Here is a 6,000-nt window from a genome sequence, read left to right on the forward strand (position 1 = left end):
ACTGAATCTGGTACAACTGTACTGGCTGCCAGTTCTGGGCCCAATTAAAAGTACTGGTTTGGGCCTATAAAGCCCTAAACTGCTCAGGACTGTGATATCTCAAGGACCACCTCTCCCCATATGAACTGACCCAGAAATCATCACCCTTCATTGTGTGCCTCCAGAGGTCCACAGGATGGCAACATGAGCTTTTCTATAGTGGCTTTCTGTCTTCCTGTTTGTGCAATGTTCTCCTCAGGCAAGCTCACCTAGTGCCTTCATTATATATCTTTAGCACACCCTCCAACATTTCTCCAGTGAAAATGGGGACGTCCCATTCTACAACAATAATTTTACTATTTATGCCCCACACATCTTACTAGGTTGCCCCAGCCACTCTGGGCAGCTTCCAACATATATAAAAACATAATATAACATTAAAAAACCTTCCCTATACAGGATTGCCTTCAGATGGCGGGGGGGGGGGCGGCGGCGGGGCAGCGGATAACTCCATACCCTCCAACAGTTCTCCAATGAAAATAGGGACATCCTAACATACCCTCCAAAATTTCTCTGATGAAAATAGGGACATTCTAAGTAAAAGTGGGACATTCTGGGATCAATTCAGAAACTGGAACAGCTTCTCTAAATCAGGAACATCCCTGGAAAATAGGGACACTTGGAGGGTCTGATTTATGTGCCAGGCAGAAATGTTTCTCTTCAACCAGGCATCTGGTTGATTAACATTCTATGGCTTTTTAAAGGTGTTTGTGGATGGGGGAGGTTATAGGTTTGTTTTTGTTTTATTATGTATTTTGTATTCTCATTTTGTATTTTTCTGTTGTGAACCACCCTGGGATCATCAGGTGAAAAGCAGTATACAAATTTAATAGATAGTAATTTTTTTTAAAAAAGGTAAGTTACAAAACCACAAAACCTACCTGCCAAAAGTTTCAGGATCTTATGACATTGTTCTTAAGAGAAACCCCGAGGTTCATGTGACACTGTGGACTCTCAAGGAGTTCAGTTGCCTGAGCTAGGGAAGAACGAGCTTCTGTAAAACTGGGTTACTGACTCTTGGGCTACTCCAATCCACAGCTGAGCAATGAGCTGTTCAGACTGAGATGCCACACCACAAGCTAGTAACTTTATAGCAGGCAATGTTGGTTCCTTCTGTCACCTGATTCCTGTTGGGTTTGAGGCTGCAAAGCCGCCCTCTGTCCAACTGTAGCGTTGCCCAAGGTCAGACTGCAGTGGTGTAGCGTGGGGGGTGCAGGGGGGGGCGGCCGCACCGGGTGCAACATCTGGGGGTTAGGGTTAGGGGGCGCAAATCCACGGGTTAGGGGGCGCAAATCCACGGGTTAGGGGGCACAAATTACTTGCCTTGCCCCGGGTGCTGACAACCCACGCTACGCCACTGTCAGACTGGCAGCCTCTGCTTTTGTGCTCCCGAGCAGCACAGAAAGGAAGGTACATGGCCAGGCCTTTCCACAGGTGTCTCTGGATTGAGAAGCCTTATGCAGGCTTTTAAGGAAACCTGGAGTGTCTAAGTCCCCTTGGAATAAGAGGAACCCCTTATGATGTAACAGAAAAGACACCAAACACAGCAAGTATCTGAAATAGCTTGGTGGCCATGCCTTTGGTAGGCTTCATGGAAGGGAAAATGGGTCTGGGACTTTTATAAGAGTTGGATTTATTGATGAGGCTGGCAGAGATCTTCTTAACAAGTTTGGATTCCATCCCGAAACAACCTCCGACCTCCCTGTGAAGTTGGTGGGAGTGCAGCCAAATGCATTGATTTAAAAATAGAGAGAAGAGAAAAAAGCAACCAGATAAAAGCTTCAGATTAAACTGTATAATCAATACACTCTGTGAACTGGAATCCCACTCCCCAAAGTCAAGTAGAACGTGAACACCCTGGGAGGGAGGGGGTGTATATGTGTGTTTCTTTTTAAAGCAGAGCATGGAAAGTTGGTGGTAGTGGAGGGGAGAAAACAACTTTTCCAAACTGTTAGTAATTATGCCTTGATTGTTGTTTATGTTTGCTGTACTGTAACTGGCTTGCCTAAGGGCGGCTGGTGGTGCTGGAGAAGATACAAAACTAATTTCGTTTTAAAGGGGGAAATGAAAGTTTTAAAGTAGTTTAATGTTTCGATAAAACTATAATGGGTAGAGAAGATTGGAGCCTCCAAGTCAATAAAGAGCACTAATTCCGATAATAATTCAAACCCTTAACTCTCCCCAGATCTCCTGGAATTCTTCTTTCTGACATGGGTGTAGAATGCGACTTAGGCCTACAATGGATGTCAAACTGGGATGAGATGCTTTGCCCCCGAAAACGTCCATTTGCCCCCCTTACAAAGTAATCTCAAATTATTATTATTTATTATTTTATATATTGCTTAATTGGGCTGTGCATGGCCCCCTCTGGATTCAGCCCTTTGAAGCAGCCCTGATTCAGCACAGGATAATTAAGGGTTGACCGGACTCAGATCTGGGCCCTGAATCAATTTGGGGGCCCTACAGAGGGGTAAGGTTTAAACCCCTAATTAAGCATGTCATTGGGGGAAGGGAGAAGCAGGCACCACTGGTTGCCTGTATCTCACCCCCCGTCACCCTGAACTGCATGTTTAATCATGACATTATTGGATAAAATGAAGGGTGGATGAATCTATTAATGACTCTCATTTTTCCAATCTTAAATTCAGTTCTCCCCATTTGAGGATTTAAAATTCGTGAACATTTGTCAGCATTTTAGTGCAAATCTCTCCTGAAATGCACATTTTTGGTATGCAGCTTTGGCTAATATACTAATTTGGGCAAACACACACCCTCCATCCTTTCTCCGATGAAAATAGGGATTTCCCATTCCACCATGATCATTTTACTATTTACACCCCACACATCTTACTGGGTTGCCCCAGCCACTCTGGGCAGCTTCCAGCACATATAAAAACATAATAAAACATTAAACATTTAAAAAGACTTCCCTATACAGGATTGCCATCAGATGGCTCGGGGGTCGGATAACTCCATACCCTCCAACATTTCTCCAATGAAAATAGGGACATCCTAAGGAAAAGCGGGACATTCCGGGATCAAATCAGAAACTGGGCAGGCTTCTCTAAATCAGGGACATCCATGGCAAATAGGGGCACTTGAAGGGTCTGCAAGCAATTACCACCATATAATTCATTACCTATGTTTTCACAAATGTATGGTTTTTTTATGCACACTTTCTCCTAACGTGCCAACTGGAATACTTCTAGATCTTGGCACCTGCTTGGTTTTGACTTTGCAGCAGAAGCTAGCCTTCATGGTAGGAACTTGACACCTGCATGTTTTGAACCAGGTACATGTTTCTGGTCCTCCTGGATTGGCAGCCAGCTCCCTCTGCATTGGCACATAGCTCTGGCTTGCTCAGAGTATGACACTTGCAGAGCTTGAGAAATGGCTCACAGTTTCAATCCCACAACCATCAGGGAAGAAGGGACCCATGACTGGCCCACAAGTTTGAACACCATACAGGATGTGGACTGCTGCTACATCGGTGCAAAACCGCACAGGATAGCTATGGAGCAGTGTGCTGGCGCACATCAGTCTGTGAGCTGCAGACTCAAAAGTGAAATGAGGATGAATGATGAGGGGCAAATGAGGACACTGTTTATTGGGGTTCCCGCTTTTTAAAAAAGAGACACCGAACTTGCCTTCAAGCTGGACTTAATGCAAGCATCTTGACTGAATGCATTTGAAAGTTAAGAAGGCCGCTAGGACTCAAGGGCATCGCGCTTGCAGCCAGATGGGGGCAATTCATCACGAGCTGGATGGGATGTAATTGGATGTTACAAATTTGAAAATAACCTCTTTGTCAATGCCTCCGTTAGCAGAGGACACCCGACAAGAGCTTTCTCGTCTTTGGGGACCACCTCCCAGCAAAGTGGAATCACTGACTACATCTTTATTAGAAGGCCATGTTTATGCTTCCGAATGGTAGCTTTGAGAGGTGTCGCGGTCTCAGTTCCATACCAAAATATGCCACTGGAAGCAAATGACAGAGCAGGGAGTTAAACAGTAGTATCCATTTGAACTGTCTCCAAAGGGGATTATGCAAATTAATAGAGGAAAAGGCTACCAGTGGCTACTAGCCATGATGCCTATATATTACCTCCAGTGTGTCATTGAACACCAGCTGCTGGGAAGGAGAGCAGGGGTGTAAATGGCATGAGAAGGTTTTTGAGCTCATTTTCTGCTTTGGGCTTCCTATGGGCATTTTGCTGGCCACAGTGAGAACAGAATGCTGGACTAGATAAGGGCTCACCTCCTGTTCTTATGTATGGATGCCAAGACGACAGATGCTTAGTGTCAGAAGTGTGGGCAGGAGCCAGGCCCTGGGACCAGTAGGGCTTCGCAGGACTGGGGCCTTCCTGAGTTTGTTCTGGAGAGGCAAGGCTTCATTCATGCTCTAGAGACCAAGCTCCAACATAAAATATTAAATCTTATTAGCCATCCGGTGCCCCTACCAAGTTGTCTACCTAATCCTAAATATCACTGTATGTCAGTGATTAAGTATTAAATATCCTTGCACACTCCATGCATTGAATATAGTGAAATGTTCATAGGAAGGTGGCTCATTGGCAGACTGTGGTTGGCCATGGCCATTCCTGGACAGGGAGAGCCTGGTCACAGTAGTTCATGCACCGGTTACTTCAAGATTGCATTACTGCAGTGTGCTCTATGTGGAGCTTCCCTTGCCCTTGCTCTGGAAGCTGCATTTACTGTAAAATGCTGCAGCACAATTGCTGACAGGAGTGAGGCCTTGTCAGCATATAACACCTGTGCTCAGAGGCCTGCACTGGTTGCCAATCTGCTATTGGGCTGAGCTCAACGTGTTACTATTAGTATATAACACCCTTAACAACTTGGAACCAGTTTCCCTACAAGATCGCCTTAAACCATAGGTGCCCAGTTGTCTGCTTTGCATAGGAGCAAATTCTTAGGGGCCAAAGGAGCTTTGCCCCCCAATAAAATATTTGAGGGGGGCACCATCCAAAGTCGATGGGCATTGCCATTCAAATGCTGTGTTTGCACTGTGCCATGTGATTATGTGGGGCAGGGCTTACCTCCCCCCCCAAATTTTGTTCAGGTTGGTACCCCTGCTGCATTGATTGGTGGAATTGGCACTTTTACAAGTGCCACATAATACCCACACCATATCTGTAAGAGCTCAATTGTTTAGTGTGGCAGGACTGAAACTTGGAACTCCCTGCCTATTGATATCAAGCAGGCCCCTTCACAGTATTCCTTTTGGTGCCTGCTAAAGACATTCTTATTTAGACAAGCCTACCCAGATGTTTAGAAAGTTTGTAGGAGTTTTAATTTGTTTTAGTCAATTTTATTGTGGTTTCAACCTTCTGTATGCTTTAGATATTTCAGGGATAATTTTATTGTTTTATCTTTTTTGTAAGCCACTTTGAGGTTTTTTCTACCATCCATTGGAATATAAATTTTATGAATAAAATGAAATAAATAAAACATCTGCTTTGCATGTAGGAAGTCTCAAGTTCAACCTCAAGTTCAATCTCCAGGTAGGTCTGGGAGAGAGGCCTGTCTGAAACCCTGGAGAGCTGCTGCCTGTCCGTGCAGACAATACTGAACTAGGTGGATCACCAATTACCACTAAATATGAAATATCAACAACTCGGATTTGGATTTGTTCATTTGTATCTAGTCACCAGACCACCACACAACAAAGCTCATTGATTCAATAACATGTATATATTTAGCAAATATTTTTTACAAAGCTGGAGAATATTCACAGCATATTCTGAGGGTGTTTTACAGCGGATTTTGGAAAGACAATCTTTGGCGGACAAATTCATTATGGAAGTTTGACATCAAATGCTGTGCCTCAACATGCAGTCATGAAATTCCTCCACCCACCTGACCCTCCAAAATGATGTCTCATCGCAAAAGCCAAGAAAGGAAGACGTTACAAATAAAAGAGAAAAGAACTGTCAAGCC

This window comes from Podarcis gaigeae (genome assembly GCF_964106915.1).
Source record: "Podarcis gaigeae genome assembly, chromosome: 14".
Taxonomy (NCBI): Eukaryota; Metazoa; Chordata; class Lepidosauria; order Squamata; family Lacertidae; genus Podarcis; species Podarcis gaigeae.